Source organism: Oncorhynchus clarkii, chromosome 9 (genome assembly GCF_045791955.1).
Source record: "Oncorhynchus clarkii lewisi isolate Uvic-CL-2024 chromosome 9, UVic_Ocla_1.0, whole genome shotgun sequence".
Lineage (NCBI taxonomy): Eukaryota > Metazoa > Chordata > Actinopteri > Salmoniformes > Salmonidae > Oncorhynchus > Oncorhynchus clarkii.
This window is the reverse complement of record NC_092155.1, coordinates 12,386,820-12,405,190: the sequence shown is the minus strand read 5'-3', so window position 1 is coordinate 12,405,190 and position 18,371 is coordinate 12,386,820. Positions and strand designations below refer to the sequence as shown.

Here is an 18,371-nt window from a genome sequence, read left to right as displayed (position 1 = left end):
GCAGCAGTATAAACCTTGTTAGGAGCAGTCCATTTTCGGGAAAGGGGGAGGAGTCTAACCGAAGATGTTACCTTTATAAAGAACGTCTTTGCTGAGTGAAAATAAATTAGAGCGAAGCTGCCAAGCAACAATAAAGTACCCTGAAGCCAGATTGAGTGTTTGAGAGCTGCCTTGATTATGAAGGGGAAAAGTGTAATGACTGTTTTCCTGTTTGCACTTGTTGCAAAATACTCCTTGTCCCATCCTATCAATTTAACAGTGATGTTGAATGACCCAGTTACACTCTGCTCTGGATCATGCCATGGTGGTGTCATCGAGTTGAGGCGTTATCAGGAATCTCAATCAGGGTCCATCATCACGAAGATGGTTGCTAAACTTGACGGAGATAATTTAACCACAGGTGAAGGATTTTTTAAGAAGAGGTTTGAAAACAGGGATGGAAAATTCTCTTTAACCATCTCCTCAGCTGAGTACAATGACATGGGGTTGTACGAGTGTGTCTGTGGCGAGTACAACCAGCATGTAAATCTACAAGTTTTGGTCCCCAAAGAAAAATCTGCCCATGTTGGAGAAAAAGACACACTTGTCTGCCATGGCTTAACTAATAAAATGACTAAGGACAGTGAGATATATGTCCAGTGGATGAAAGATGGACAGAATGTGTCTACCATCAGTGCAGGGAATATAACCTATGGCTCTGGGTATAAGGACAGGGTATCTGTGTCCATGGATGGTTACCGAAAGGGAGACATTCTGCTCAACCTCACCGACTTACGCCTTTCTGATCAGGGGACATACTGGTGCTTCTTCGGTCCTGACCACCAGAGAGGAAATCCAGGAGCTGTCATTCTCACTATCACACCAAAAGGAAAGCACGACGACAACACAGGAATGCAAACATGGGTGAAGGTGGTGGTGGTGTTGGGGGTTGTTTTGGTGATCATCCTAGTTGCTGTTTACTGTTTTCTTGGAGGTAGATTGAAAGAGACAATGGCTGCTTGGTTTAAAGGGACTTGGTTGAGATCTCAGTTCAGTCCCTGTCCAGAAGGGGAACAGGGTGGGGAGCATCTCTCTGTCACCATAAGTGAAAGTGAATCAGAGACAGAAGAAGACAGGACTGGGACAAGGACATGTTTTGTCCCCTATGCACCTGCCTGTATCATCAGAGCCCTGTCAGGCCCTCCCTCTACCACCGGCCTTGTTACCAAGGCTACTGCCGGACCTCCCTCTACCCCAGGCCTTGTTATCAAGGCTACTGATGGACCACCCTCTACCACAGGCCTTGTTATCAATGGTACTGATTGACCTCCCTCTATCCCAGGCCTAGTTAACAATGGTACTGTTCGACCTCCCTCTATCCCAGGCCTTGTCACCAATGGTACTGAATGACCTCCCTCTATCCCAGGCCTTGTTACCAAGACTACTGATGGACCTCCCTATAATATCTATTTCATGATTGTTTACTGTCTCCAGTTTGTTTAATAAAATGTTAAACTTGAACTTTTGGGAGTTGAATGTATTTTGTACATGATCAATTCATTTTACACATTATGGATAAACCTCAAATGTTATTCTACAAGATCCAGACACAAAACAACTGAATCAATCGTTAAACTACATGGTTTACAATATGTGATGATGGATACTGTACCTCTGTGTGCTATGTAGGTCTACTATGATGGATGCTATGATTGACAAAGCAAAGAACATAACATCATATTAGAAATTATCTTTGTAGAATGTGGTTTCTATATTTTACAGCTATTGTAGCCTAACTATTTTTAACAATGTTTTAAATGCAGCTAAAATATAATTCACCGTTGTAAAACAAATGGTGTCTCATATCGTCTCTCTTTCTACTACCTTACTATTTGTATTGTATTGCCAGAAACATGATTTTAGACCATGGTCATGGAAAATGTTTAAAAAGATTGTTGACAGTTGTAACACAAATGGTGTCTCCAATCATCTCTCCTTACAGTTCTGTACAGTACTAATTAGAGTGTGGAAATGGCTTTAAACACAATTTTAGGCCATGTTCATGGAAAAATGTTTTAAAAGATTGTTGACAGTTGTAACACAAATGGTGTCTCCAATCATCTCTCCTTACAGTTCTGTACAGTACTAATTAGAGTGTGGAAATGGCTTTAAACACAATTTTAGGCCATGTTCATGGAAAAATGTTTTAAAAGATTGTTGACAGTTGTAACACAAATGGTGTCTCCAATCATCTCTCCTTACAGTTCTGTACAGTACTAATTAGAGTGTGGAAATGGCTTTAAACACAATTTTAGGCCATGTTCATGGACAACTGTTTCAAAAGCTATTTCACATGTGTAACACACAAATATTGTCACCTACCAACTGTCCTTCTAGATCTGTAATAGTTGCATTGTGGACAATGTAACGGTTTTGACTTGAGGTTATTATTTATAGGGGTGCCAGGTAGGTTGTGCCTACCAGAGAAAACATTGGTTTCTCCTTTTGGTTTGGGAGGGAATGAGTCCCATCTGGTCCGTCAAGTCTACACCAATACAAAGGACTTGTGTAAAAGTTAGGATGGAAATAAACTTTTCATAAACCTTAAAACATTGGAAAGAACTTCAAAAACAACTATATTCTTTTGCGTGGGTTGTATTAGCAACATCAATGATTACACACACATATAATAATATCACAATGAGTTCTGGTTCTCCTAGAAATGTCCTGTACCTCGGGCCTAAAAAGAGTCCAGCCCGGTAAAGGAGTTCAGGGAACTCCCGTGACCTTAGTCACGCAATGTTTGTCCGTTCATTCAAGTGTAGCGTAAACCCAGTATTAATCATACAATCAATATAACAATTATTTTACCACCGAACTTTAAAGCGTATCAACTCTTACTAAGTCCTCAACTACAACTAACTACATAAATCATCACAGTATACCTCACATCAAAACAAATGAAATACGGTATACAAAAAAGGTTGTAGTCAGTCGGTCAGTCAGACAATCCAATCCGCCAACAAATTATTCGTTGGAGCTCTCGCTCATATAGTAAGTAGCACGTACACAGTATACAGTAAAACAGTCACAAATAGAATATAAATAAATATAAATAGAACAACAACTAAAAGTTCAGAGTGGTAAGATTATAATAACACTACAGTCATGAATGCTAAAGTGTTAAAAACAGCAGTCAGATAAAAGCTATTCTTGAACCTGGTAGTGGAGGTGCTGCTGTCCTTGCTCCACACAGTAAGCCTGCCCGACTGTCCTGTACCTCCCTCTGGATGGCAGCGGTGGCAGAGTAGAGAGAAACCGACGAAGTGTGTAAATCATGCTGGTGGCTGGTAGCGGAGTCGAGTAGAGAGAGATCTTGGATTCACCGAGTGATAGCCGTACAGAATATTCCCTTTACTCAATATCTGACGGTCCATAGACTAAAGAGAAGGAGAGATGGTGAGAGACTGGTCCGTTCAGAGAACAGGGGGAAACAGGCTCACGGGCTCTCCTCCATCTGTCCTTACAAAATTACGATTGTCCAACCAGTAGCGGGGCAAGTCTGGGTGAACAGGATAGAGTGTCAACAAATTACATGGGGTGGCAGCGGAGTGCGCGTAATGTGGGTGTGGTGTAGAGCGCGTGGTTGGGGCAGCCTTCTGACATTGAGGAAGTGAAAGACTCTCGGCCGAAGATCCTTAAGGAGCTAAAGCCCATATAGAGGAGGTGTTCAGCGGCTTCACTGGCAGCGCTCCCGATACGCTCACAGCCCAGCCGTTCTCCTCCTGACCGACACCACTACAGCTGCTACTCGGAGTTAAGACGCTTTTTCATTGTCAAAGCAACAGACTAATCCAACTACCATAACGATGTCCCTGTGTCCTCTGTTCCCTTTTCTTAAATATCGTCAAATATACACTATCATTCTGTACATTATACTATCGTTATATTTATGTGGTACCGAAATTCTGTTAAATTATCTGCTAAAACCAAGTTAGTTTAGTTAGTTAATATATTATTTACGTTATATTTGTGAAACGTATTAGTGTGTAATGTAATGTTCTTATAAGAAAATAAAAAATATTGTATACAGGAACTCTTGAACAAAAACAGCAGCAGTATAAACCTTGTTAGGAGCAGTCCATTTTCGGGAAAGGGGGAGGAGTCTAACCGAAGATGTTACCTTTATAAAGAACGTCTTTGCTGAGTGAAAATAAATTAGAGCGAAGCTGCCAAGCAACAATAAAGTACCCTGAAGCCAGATTGAGTGTTTGAGAGCTGCCTTGATTATGAAGGGGAAAAGTGTAATGACTGTTTTCCTGTTTGCACTTGTTGCAAAATACTCCTTGTCCCATCCTATCAATTTAACAGTGATGTTGAATGACCCAGTTACACTCTGCTCTGGATCATGCCATGGTGGTGTCATCGAGTTGAGGCGTTATCAGGAATCTCAATCAGGGTCCATCATCACGAAGATGGTTGCTAAACTTGACGGAGATAATTTAACCACAGGTGAAGGATTTTTTAAGAAGAGGTTTGAAAACAGGGATGGAAAATTCTCTCTAACCATCTCCTCAGCTGAGTACAATGACATGGGGTTGTACGAGTGTGTCTGTGGCGAGTACAACCAGCATGTAAATCTACAAGTTTTGGTCCCCAAAGAAAAATCTGCCCATGTTGGAGAAAAAGACACACTTGTCTGCCATGGCTTAACTAATAAAATGACTAAGGACAGTGAGATATATGTCCAGTGGATGAAAGATGGACAGAATGTGTCTACCATCAGTGCAGGGAATATAACCTATGGCTCTGGGTATAAGGACAGGGTATCTGTGTCCATGGATGGTTACCGAAAGGGAGACATTCTGCTCAACCTCACCGACTTACGCCTTTCTGATCAGGGGACATACTGGTGCTTCTTCGGTCCTGACCACCAGAGAGGAAATCCAGGAGCTGTCATTCTCACTATCACACCAAAAGGAAAGCACGACGACAACACAGGAATGCAAACATGGGTGAAGGTGGTGGTGGTGTTGGTGGTTGTTTTGGTGATCATCCTAGTTGCTGTTTACTGTTTTCTTGGAGGTAGATTGAAAGAGACAATGGCTGCTTGGTTTAAAGGGACTTGGTTGAGATCTCAGTTCAGTCCCTGTCCAGAAGGGGAACAGGGTGGGGAGCATCTCTCTGTCACCATAAGTGAAAGTGAATCAGAGACAGAAGAAGACAGGACTGGGACAAGGACATGTTTTGTCCCCTATGCACCTGCCTGTATCATCAGAGCCCTGTCAGGACCTCCCTCTACCACCGGCCTTGTTACCAAGGCTACTGCCGGACCTCCCTCTACCCCAGGCCTTGTTATCAAGGCTACTGATGGACCTCCCTCTACCACAGGCCTTGTTATCAATGGTACTGATTGACCTCCCTCTATCCCAGGCCTAGTTAACAATGGTACTGTTCGACCTCCCTCTATCCCAGGCCTTGTCACCAATGGTACTGAATGACCTCCCTCTATCCCAGGCCTTGTTACCAAGACTACTGATGGACCTCCCTATAATATCTATTTCATGATTGTTTACCGTCTCCAGTTTGTTTAATAAAATGTTAAACTTGAACTTTTGGGAGTTGAATGTATTTTGTACATGATCAATTCATTTTACACATTATGGATATACCTCAAATGTTATTCTACAAGATCCAGACACAAAACAATCGTTAAACTACATGGTTTACAATATGTGATGATGGATACTGTACCTCTGTGTGCTATGTAGGTCTACTATGATGGATGCTATGATTGACAAAGCAAAGAACATAACATCATATTAGAAATTATCTTTGTAGAATGTGGTTTCTATATTTTACAGCTATTGTAGCCTAACTATTTTTAACAATGTTTTAAATGCAGCTAAAATATAATTCACCGTTGTAAAACAAATGGTGTCTCATATCGTCTCTCTTTCTACTACCTTACTATTTGTATTGTATTGCCAGAAACATGATTTTAGACCATGGTCATGGAAAATGTTTAAAAAGATTGTTGAGTTCCTTCAGTTCTGTACAGTACTAATTAGAGTGTGGAAATGGCTTTAAACACAATTTTAGGCCATGTTCATGGAAAAATGTTTTAAAAGATTGTTGACAGTTGTAACACAAATGGTGTCTCCAATCATCTCTCCTTACAGTTCTGTACAGTACTAATTAGAGTGTGGAAATGGCTTTAAACACAATTTTAGGCCATGTTCATGGAAAAATGTTTTAAAAGATTGTTGACAGTTGTAACACAAATGGTGTCTCCAATCATCTCTCCTTACAGTTCTGTACAGTACTAATTAGAGTGTGGAAATGGCTTTAAACACAATTTTAGTTAAGGAGCTAAAGCCCATATAGAGGAGGTGTTCCGCGGCTTCACTGGCAGCGCTCCCGATACGCTCACAGCCCAGCCGTTCTCCTCCTGACCGACACCACTACAGCTGCTACTCGGAGTTAAGACGCTTTTTCATTGTCAAAGCAACAGACTAATCCAACTACCATAACGATGTCCCTGTGTCCTCTGTTCCCTTTTCTTAAATATCGTCAAATATACACTATCATTCTGTACATTATACTATCGTTATATTTATGTGGTACCGAAATTCTGTTAAATTATCTGCTAAAACCAAGTTAGTTTAGTTAGTTAATATATTATTTACGTTATATTTGTGAAACGTATTAGTGTGTAATGTAATGTTCTTATAAGAAAATAAAAAATATTGTATACAGGAACTCTTGAACAAAAACAGCAGCAGTATAAACCTTGTTAGGAGCAGTCCATTTTCGGGAAAGGGGGAGGAGTCTAACCGAAGATGTTACCTTTATAAAGAACGTCTTTGCTGAGTGAAAAGAAATTAGAGCGAAGCTGCCAAGCAACAATAAAGTACCCTGAAGCCAGATTGAGTGTTTGAGAGCTGCCTCGATTATGAAGGGGAAAAGTGTAATGACTGTTTTCCTGTTTGCACTTGTTGCAAAATACTCCTTGTCCCATCCTATCAATTTAACAGTGATGTTGAATGACCCAGTTACACTCTGCTCTGGATCATGCCATGGTGGTGTCATCGAGTTGAGGCGTTATCAGGAATCTCAATCAGGGTCCATCATCACGAAGATGGTTGCTAAACTTGACGGAGATAATTTAACCACAGGTGAAGGATTTTTTAAGAAGAGGTTTGAAAACAGGGATGGAAAATTCTCTCTAACCATCTCCTCAGCTGAGTACAATGACATGGGGTTGTACGAGTGTGTCTGTGGCGAGTACAACCAGCATGTAAATCTACAAGTTTTGGTCCCCAAAGAAAAATCTGCCCATGTTGGAGAAAAAGACAGACTTGTCTGCCATGGCTTAACTAATAAAATGACTAAGGACAGTGAGATATATGTCCAGTGGATGAAAGATGGACAGAATGTGTCTACCATCAGTGCAGGGAATATAACCTATGGCTCTGGGTATAAGGACAGGGTATCTGTGTCCATGGATGGTTACCGAAAGGGAGACATTCTCCTCAACCTCACCGACTTACGCCTTTCTGATCAGGGGACATACTGGTGCTTCTTCGGTCCTGACCACCAGAGAGGAAATCCAGGAGCTGTCATTCTCACTATCACACCAAAAGGAAAGCACGACGACAACACAGGAATGCAAACATGGGTGAAGGTGGTGGTGGTGTTGGTGGTTGTTTTGGTGATCATCCTAGTTGCTGTTTACTGTTTTCTTGGAGGTAGATTGAAAGAGACAATGGCTGCTTGGTTTAAAGGGACTTGGTTGAGATCTCAGTTCAGTCCCTGTCCAGAAGGGGAACAGGGTGGGGAGCATCTCTCTGTCACCATAAGTGAAAGTGAATCAGAGACAGAAGAAGACAGGACTGGGACAAGGACATGTTTTGTCCCCTATGCACCTGCCTGTATCATCAGAGCCCTGTCAGGCCCTCCCTCTACCACCGGCCTTGTTACCAAGGCTACTGCCAGACCTCCCTCTACCCCAGGCCTTGTTATCAAGGCTACTGATGGACCTCCCTCTACCACAGGCCTTGTTATCAATGGTACTGATTGACCTCCCTCTATCCCAGGCCTAGTTAACAATGGTACTGTTCGACCTCCCTCTATCCCAGGCCTTGTCACCAATGGTACTGAATGACCTCCCTCTATCCCAGGCCTTGTTACCAAGACTACTGATGGACCTCCCTATAATATCTATTTCATGATTGTTTACTGTCTCCAGTTTGTTTAATAAAATGTTAAACTTGAACTTTTGGGAGTTGAATGTATTTTGTACATGATCAATTCATTTTACACATTATGGATATACCTCAAATGTTATTCTACAAGATCCAGACACAAAACAATCGTTAAACTACATGGTTTACAATATGTGATGATGGATACTGTACCTCTGTGTGCTATGTAGGTCTACTATGATGGATGCTATGATTGACAAAGCAAAGAACATAACATCATATTAGAAATTATCTTTGTAGAATGTGGTTTCTATATTTTACAGCTATTGTAGCCTAACTATTTTTAACAATGTTTTAAATGCAGCTAAAATATAATTCACCGTTGTAAAACAAATGGTGTCTCATATCGTCTCTCTTTCTACTACCTTACTATTTGTATTGTATTGCCAGAAACATGATTTTAGACCATGGTCATGGAAAATGTTTAAAAAGATTGTTGAGTTCCTTCAGTTCTGTACAGTACTAATTAGAGTGTGGAAATGGCTTTAAACACAATTTTAGGCCATGTTCATGGAAAAATGTTTTAAAAGATTGTTGACAGTTGTAACACAAATGGTGTCTCCAATCATCTCTCCTTACAGTTCTGTACAGTACTAATTAGAGTGTGGAAATGGCTTTAAACACAATTTTAGGCCATGTTCATGGAAAAATGTTTTAAAAGATTGTTGACAGTTGTAACACAAATGGTGTCTCCAATCATCTCTCCTTACAGTTCTGTACAGTACTAATTAGAGTGTGGAAATGGCTTTAAACACAATTTTAGGCCATGTTCATGGAAAAATGTTTTAAAAGATTGTTGACAGTTGTAACACAAATGGTGTCTCCAATCATCTCTCCTTACAGTTCTGTACAGTACTAATTAGAGTGTGGAAATGGCTTTAAACACAATTTTAGGCCATGTTCATGGACAACTGTTTCAAAAGCTATTTCACATGTGTAACACACAAATATTGTCACCTACCAACTGTCCTTCTAGATCTGTAATAGTTGCATTGTGGACAATGTAACGGTTTTGACTTGAGGTTATTATTTATAGGGGTGCCAGGTAGGTTGTGCCTACCAGAGAAAACATTGGTTTCTCCTTTTGGTTTGGGAGGGAATGAGTCCCATCTGGTCCGTCAAGTCTACACCAATACAAAGGACTTATGTAAAAGTCAGGATGGAAATAAACTTTTCATAAACCTTAAAACATTGGAAAGAACTTCAAAAACAACTATATTCTTTTGCGTGGGTTGTATTAGCAACATCAATGATTACACACACATATAATAATATCACAATGAGTTCTGGTTCTCCTAGAAATGTCCTGTACCTCGGGCCTAAAAAGAGTCCAGCCCGGTAAAGGAGTTCAGGGAACTCCCGTGACCTTAGTCACGCAATGTTTGTCCGTTCATTCAAGTGTAGCGTAAACCCAGTATTAATCATACAATCAATATAACAATTATTTTACCACCGAACTTTAAAGCGTATCAACTCTTACTAAGTCCTCAACTACAACTAACTACATAAATCATCACAGTATACCTCACATCAAAACAAATGAAATACCGTATACAAAAAAGGTTGTAGTCAGTCGGTCAGTCAGACAATCCAATCCGCCAACAAATTATTCGTTGGAGCTCTCGCTCATATAGTAAGTAGCACGTACACAGTATACAGTAAAACAGTCACAAATAGAATATAAATAAATATAAATAGAACAACAACTAAAAGTTCAGAGTGGTAAGATTATAATAACACTACAGTCATGAATGCTAAAGTGTTAAAAACAGCAGTCAGATAAAAGCTATTCTTGAACCTGGTAGTGGAGGTGCTGCTGTCCTTCCTCCACACAGTAAGCCTGCCCGACTGCCCTCTGGATGGCAGCGGTGGCAGAGTAGAGAGAAACCGACGAAGTGTGTAAATCATGCTGGTGGCTGGTAGCGGAGTCGAGTAGAGAGAGATCTTGGATTCACCGAGTGATAGCCGTACAGAATATTCCCTTTACTCAATATCTGACGGTCCATAGACTAAAGAGAAGGAGAGATGGTGAGAGACTGGTCCGTTCAGAGAACAGGGGGGAAACAGGCTCACGGGCTCTCCTCCATCTGTCCTTACAACATTACGCTTGTCCAACCAGTAGCGGGGCAAGTCTGGGTGAACAGGATAGAGTGTCAACAAATTACATGGGGTGGCAGCGGAGTGCGCGTAATGTGGGTGTGGTGTAGAGCGCGTGGTTGGGGCAGCCTTCTGACATTGAGGAAGTGAAAGACTCTCGGCCGAAGATCCTTAAGGAGCTAAAACCCATATAGAGGAGGTGTTCCGCGGCTTCACTGGCAGCGCTCCCGATACGCTCACAGCCCAGCCGTTCTCCTCCTGACCGACACCACTACAGCTGCTACTCGGAGTTAAGACGCTTTTTCATTGTCAAAGCAACAGACTAATCCAACTACCATAACGATGTCCCTGTGTCCTCTGTTCCCTTTTCTTAAATATCGTCAAATATACACTATCATTCTGTACATTATACTATCGTTATATTTATGTGGTACCGAAATTCTGTTAAATTATCTGCTAAAACCAAGTTAGTTTAGTTAGTTAATATATTATTTACGTTATATTTGTGAAACGTATTAGTGTGTAATGTAATGTTCTTATAAGAAAATAAAAAATATTGTATACAGGAACTCTTGAACAAAAACAGCAGCAGTATAAACCTTGTTAGGAGCAGTCCATTTTCGGGAAAGGGGGAGGAGTCTAACCGAAGATGTTACCTTTATAAAGAACGTCTTTGCTGAGTGAAAAGAAATTAGAGCGAAGCTGCCAAGCAACAATAAAGTACCCTGAAGCCAGATTGAGTGTTTGAGAGCTGCCTTGATTATGAAGGGGAAAAGTGTAATGACTGTTTTCCTGTTTGCACTTGTTGCAAAATACTCCTTGTCCCATCCTATCAATTTAACAGTGATGTTGAATGACCCAGTTACACTCTGCTCTGGATCATGCCATGGTGGTGTCATCGAGTTGAGGCGTTATCAGGAATCTCAATCAGGGTCCATCATCACGAAGATGGTTGCTAAACTTGACGGAGATAATTTAACCACAGGTGAAGGATTTTTTAAGAAGAGGTTTGAAAACAGGGATGGAAAATTCTCTCTAACCATCTCCTCAGCTGAGTACAATGACATGGGGTTGTACGAGTGTGTCTGTGGCGAGTACAAACAGGATGTAAATCTAGAAGTCTTGGTCCCCACTGAAAAATCTGCCCATGTTGGAGAAAAAGACAGACTTGTCTGCCATGGCTTAACTAATAAAATGACTAAGGACAGTGAGATATATGTCCAGTGGATGAAAGATGGACAGAATGTGTCTACCATCAGTGCAGGGAATATAACCTATGGCTCTGGGTATAAGGACAGGGTATCTGTGTCCATGGATGGTTACCGAAAGGGAGACATTCTCCTCAACCTCACCGACTTACGCCTTTCTGATCAGGGGACATACTGGTGCTTCTTTGGCCCTGACCACCAGAGAGGAAATCCAGGAGCTGTCATTCTTACCATCACACCAAAAGGAAAGCACGACGACAACACAGGAATGCCAACATGGGTGAAGGTGGTGGTGGTGGTGGTGGTGGTGGTGTTGGTGGTTGTTTTGGTGATCATCCTAGTTGCTATTTTCTGTTTTCTTGGAGGTAGATTGAAAGAGACAATGGCTGCTTGGTTTAAAGGGAATTGTTTGAGATCTCAATTCTGTTCCCGTCCATAAGGGGAACAGGGTGGGGAGCATCTCACTGTTACCATAAGTGAAAGTGAATCAGAGACAGAAGAAGACAGGACTGGGACAAGGACATGTTTTGTCCCCTATGCACCTGCCTGTATCATCAGAGCCCTGTAAGGACCTCCCTCTACCACCGGCCTTGTTACCAAGACTACTGATTGACCTCCCTCTACCCCAGGCCTTGTTACCAAGACTACTGATTGACCTCCCTATAATATCTATTTCATGATTGTTTACTGTCTCCAGTTTGTTTAATAAAATGTTAAACTTGAACTTTTGGGAGTTGAATGTATTTTGTACATGATCAATTCATTTTACACATTATGGATATACCTCAAATGTTATTCTACAAGATCCAGACACAAAACAATCGTTAAACTACATGGTTTACAATATGTGATGATGGATACTGTACCTCTGTTTGCTATGTAGGTCTACTATGATGGATGCTATGATTGACAAAGCAAAAGAACATAACATCATATTAGAAATAATCTTTGTAGAATGTGGTTTCTATATTTTACAGCTATTGTAGCCTAACTATTTTTAACAATGTTTTAAATGCAGCTAAAATATAATTCACCGTTGTAAAACAAATGGTGTCTCATATCGTCTCTCTTTCTACTACCTTACTATTTGTATTGTATTGCCAAAAACATGATTTTAGACCATGGTCATGGAAAAATGTTTTAAAAGATTGTTGACAGTTGTAACACAAATGGTGTCTCCAATCATCTCTCCTTCAGTTCTGTACAGTACTAATTAGAGTGTGGAAATGGCTTTAAACACAATTTTAGGCCATGTTCATGGACAACTGTTTCAACATTTATTTCACATGTGTAACACACAAATACCAACTGTCCTTCTAGATCTGTAATAGTTGCATTGTGGACATTTCCTAAAACATGATTTTAGACCAAGCTCAAAGAACACTGTTTAAAAATATATTTCACACTTGTAACACACAAATGGTACAAACTGTCTGTTGTATTTCAGTTTGTATCCACACAACAGTTCTATCCTGATTAGTGTTAGAGAAGTTCTCAACTGTATTTTAAATTAAACAAACAAGAGTTATTAAAGTGGGAAAACGGTAAGAACTGGGGAAAACAGTCCCAGACTAAGGCCCTGATCCAAGCTGAGGCCCTGGGCCCTAAATCAGGGTTGTCAAACTCATTCCATGGAGGACTGAGTGTATGCTGGTTTTACAATTTGTGTCCAATTTAAGACCTAGACAACCAGTGAGGGGAGTTGAACTAATCAATGACCTTAATTGATCAATCAGGTATAAGAGAGGGGTGAAAACCTGCAGACACTCTGCCCTCCATGGAATGAGTTTGACACATGTGCCCTATATTCTCAGATGTCAGGGATGTAAACAGTGATGTATAACCCCTGGCTCATCAGGCCATGCAGATGGAGATGGCAGCCTATATGTCTCTCTTGTCATTCATTATATGTTGCCCTAGAAGACTGCTGTTATGATGAAGACATCACACCTACAGATGTTATCCAATGAGCATTGCATTCTCTCAAGATGCAGACATAAAAATATATATTTCTCCACTCCTGTTCCCAAGTCCACATTTTGCCAACATTTAGTGTATAATTTTACTGTAATAACTGTTTCATTCTGCAGGAGTTATTATTAAGGCTATAGTCTATTTACACTGGACTAGTATTACTAGAAGACGTTGGTTATGTATTTATTACCCCAGAATGTCCGTTATTCCAGAGGACCTTTCAGAACAGTGGTTTAACTGCCTTGTTCAGAAAGACAGATTTTTATCTTGTCCGGTCAGGGATTCAATTTCGCAACCTTTCGGTTCTAGTCTGACACTGTAACCACTACGCTACCCTGCCGCCCCTATTGGATTAGTAAGCAAACATATTTTTGTGATCCTCCAGAAATGTATTTTTCCCAGAAGTCCTGTTTCTAACATGTGTTTGAAAGTTGTTAAATGGAGTGCATTATAACATACTTACTCTCCCCTCCCCTCCCTTCCCCACGAGTTGATGAGTATTCCTGACTTCACTCGTTGGTGACGCATGCATTATATTTTAAACTTTAGCGCCATCTAGTGTATATATTTTGACATTGTATGGGCTGGAACAGGTACTCTTTTTCCACCATGAAGGTACATAGCCCTTTAAGATAGGGAGCATGGGGTGCATTACAAAGGGACATAGAGAGTTGGTTCTGACCACAAACTAGCAACTGTTAATATTCAGCATCAATATAAAATCAAAGATTCACAGAATAAATAACTGCTTTAGCTAGTGAAGATATCAAAACTATAAAATAACACATAACTCTGAAGTAACAAAAAAAAAAGTTACATTTTACAGTTGAGATTCTTCAAAGTAGCCACCCTTTGCCTAAATGACAGCTTTGCACACTCTTGGCATTTTCTCAACCAGCTTCATGATAAATGCTTTTCCAACAGTCTTGAAGGAGTAGTGTGGTAATTGTCCTGTTGAAAAACAAAATGCCAGTCTGACTAAGCGCAAACCAGATTGGATGGCGTATCACTGCAGCATGATATGGTAGCAATGCTGGTTAAGTGTGCCTTGAATTCTAAATAAATCACTGACAGTGTCACGAGCAAAGAACCCACACAGCATCACACCTCCTCCTCCATGCTTCACGGTGGGAACCACACATGCGGAAATCATCAGTTCACATACTCTGCGTCTCACAAAGAGTTAAAATAGTAGAAAACACAAAGTGTAATTTCGAAACTAGTGCATCAGCAATTTTCCTCTTGGTATATGTCACTCACTGTCTTATCACAGCCACTGCATCAAAGGGAACTCCCCCTAACCGAACACATTCAACTACACCTACAGAATAAATTCAACCACACCTATAACCAACTTCATGATGAATGCTTTTCCAACAGTCTTGAAAGGAGTTCCCACATATGCTGAGCACTTGTTGGCTGCTTTTCCTTCACTCTGCGGTCCAACTCATCCCAAACCATCTCAACTGGGTTGAGGTCGGGTGATTGTGGAGGCCATGTCATCTGATGCAGCACTCCATCACTCTCCTTCTTGGTCAAATAGTCCTTACACAGCCTGGAGGTGTGTTGGGTAATTGTCCTGTTGAAAAACAAATGATAGTCCGACTAAGCGCAAACCAGATTGGATGGCGTATCACTGCAGAATGGTATGGTAGCCATGCTGGTTAAGTGTGCCTTGAATTCTAAATAAATCACAGACAGTGTCACCAGCAAAAAAAAAACACACCATCACACCTCCTCCTCCATGCTTCACGGTGGGAACCACACATAAGGAAATCATCAGTTCACATACTCTGTGTCTCACAAAGACATGGCGGTTGCAACCAAAAATCTCAATTTTGTACTCATCAGACCAAAGGACAGATTTCCACCAGTCTAATGACAGTTGCTCGTGTTTCTTGGCCCTTGCACATCTCTTCTTCATATTGGTGTCCTTTATTACTGGTTTATTTGCAGCAATTTGACCATGAAGGCCTGATTCACGCAGTCTCCTCTGAACAGTTGATGTTGAGATGTGCCTGTTACTTGAACTCTGTGAATAATTTATTTGGGCTGGTAACTCTAATGAACTTGTCCTCTGCAGCAGAGGTAACTCTTGGTCTTCCTTTCCAGTGGCGGTCCTCATGAGAGCCAGTTTCACCATAGCGCCTGATGGTTTTTGAGACTGCGCTTAAAGTAATGATGGACTGTCATTTCTATTTGCTTATTTGAGCTGTTCTTGCCGTAATATGGACTTGGTCTTTTAACAAATAGAGCTACCTTCTGTATACCACCCTTACCTTGGAACGACATTCCACAAATGAACTTTTAACAAGGCACACCTGTTAATTGAAATGCATTCCAGATGACTACCTCATGAAGCTGGTTGAGAGAATGCCAAGCGTGTGCAAAGCTGTCATCAAGGCAAAGGGTGGCTAGTTCGAAAAATCTGAAATATAAAATAGAACACTTTTTTGGTTACTATATGATTCCTAATGTGTTATTTCATAGTTTTGACGTCTTCACTGCTATTCTACAATGTAGAAATAATAAAAATAAAGAAAAACCCTTGAATGAGTTGGTGTAGCCAAACTTTTGACGGTTACTATACATACACATATATATTAGGAGGGGCTTTATTTTCGGCTGGCGTTAAGGTGGTGCTAGTGTGAAATGCACGTACGTTCGTTGGCAATTTCGACCTGTTAAAGTCAAACTGTTGCGCAAGGATTGGTAATTTACCGGTCTTACAGTATATCAGCTCGTTTGCGTTCAGAGGGGACCCAAAGTCCTAATCTTAATACCAACCAAAAACTGGGGTTAGCAGTATTATGGCATGAATTTTGACAGCGGATGCGGGAGCCTTCCGGTAATCAAGGCTGTTGATAAAGGGTTTGTTTGTCTCGTGAAACCGACTGGAAATGCATCTTAATCAACAAAGCTTTATTAAAAGGTCAAGTTTGAGAGGAGTAAAATAGTGAGTTGACATTTGCTGACCTTTTTATATTGTAGGCAGGCCTACATTATTTTAGCCATGTAGCTCCGGGTTTGGGCGTGCGTAAAACACTCTCCATCCTGTAGGCTTCATGTGTCCAGGCCCATCCTGAAACTAGATATGAGAAGCTCGGTGAATACCTCGTATTTAGAAGTTATGATCGTGTAACAAGATCTTGTTTTCCGTTTCATATGTTCAAAACACAAGCCCCCCTTACCCTAGGCTGGTTCAACACCAATGCCTTGTGTCTTTTCTATACTGGCGATTTTATGATATCATTACACTTATTACATATTTTATTGTTGTTGTTGTTTAAAACAAACAGATTGCTTGTTATTCGTTAATTTAAAAAAACGAATTTGAACGATTAACCATCGTGATTCAACTTGTTGATTCATCAAAACCCATCCCCTTCGCCCATCATCTTGGTTGTGAAAATAGAAAACTATTTCTGACACAAGCCCTAACCTATAGATCCACCAACAGCGCTGAGATTTACCATTGCATTAGGTTTGTTAAAATAGATCCAGGGGTCTCAACTTGCTGTTAAGAGTTAGAGTAGTAGAATACACAAAGTGCATTCAAACTTGGTTATAAATCAGCAATTTTCCTCTTGGTATATGTCACTCACTGTCTTATCACAGCCACTGCATCAAAGGGAACTCCCCCTAACCAGCCATGACAGCAGAAAAAAATTCCAACAGACCTACAGTATATTTTATCACAAAACCGCATAACAACCTCTGTCCAGCGAAGACCACAAGGCTGAAAATAGGAACGGAATAATATTAAGAAATGCTCTAGATGTAAGGAAAAAATGAGGCAACAACAAATTCAAACCTTTTTAGACAACTTCTTGGATAAAGCGTTCCACTGTAATAGTGAAAGTGTAAACTTGGCAGTAGAAAACCTAAATATATTTGACGTCTCAACTTCCCTATCAAATTTTTTAAAATCAAACAGACAACTGAAGAAAATGAACAACAATGAGAAATGGTTTGAAATTGCAAAAACCCAAGAAAGAAATGAACAACAGCGTGCAGTGACACACATGAACTCCCCTCTGTCTGAATTGACTTTGCTTCGGGGACGCCTGAACACACGCACGCACGTGTAACCCGTGTGAAATGGCTAGCTCATTAACGGGGTGCGCGGTAACAATGCTTCGAGGGTGGCAGAGGGTCCCTGGTTCGAGCCCAGGTAGGGGCGAGGAAAGGGACAGAAGCTATACTGTTACACACACACACATATAGCCCAGACCAATGTACAGAACACAGGAAGACAAGGAGTCTTCTAGGGCAGCATTTTTTAAAGTTTGGGTCGTGGATCTGTTCATGGTGGGTAGCGACGTGTCAGAGTAAATGTATAATTATATAACGAATTGATTTGGCAAAGTGCAACTGCGGTCCCTGTTCAGTGCGCTCTCTGCTTTGCATCGGCCTCTGCTCAGTTTGGCAGCTGTGGGAGAGGGAGATGCCCGTGTCCTTCGCGGTTTAACAGATATCTTTCTGGAGTTTTCTTGAAGATCACTCAGCTACACACGCTGCAGCGTTGTCGTTGAATAGCAGATGTTTCGCTGTCAGCTACTGACTTGTCATTCCTACTCGCAAAATGGACTCATGCTCGCAACAAGTTCTAACTGAGCTCAATCGTCATGAAAAGCCAATGCACCGATTAGTTTCTCTCTTTCATATAAACTTTGAGAATTAACGAGGAGCTCCCTCAATGTGTTTTGTGCGGGGAAGTGCTTACTAATGAGTCAATCAAAACGAACAAATTCATATAACGGCACGTCCTGACCAAACATCCACAGCATGACGGTATACCCAGGGGATTGTTTCAGAACAGGGCAGAATGCTTCAGGAAACAGTG

At 40.9% G+C, this 18,371-nt stretch overlaps 1 protein-coding gene across 3 annotated transcripts in view; it reads right to left on the bottom strand.

Moving 5' to 3' along the window:
* The window catches only part of LOC139415896 (ankyrin repeat domain-containing protein 46-like), a 67,111-nt gene that overhangs the window by 29,630 nt on the left and 19,110 nt on the right, over positions 1-18,371 (bottom strand). The window contains exon 6 of one of the 3 annotated variants that reach the window (XM_071164047.1): positions 12,277-12,497. The exons of the other annotated variants lie outside the window; for them this stretch is intronic. The gene's annotated coding sequence lies outside the window, so the exon portion shown is untranslated. Of the gene's footprint in view, positions 1-12,276; positions 12,498-18,371 lie in introns of those variants that run through there. 3 annotated transcript variants of the gene reach the window in all.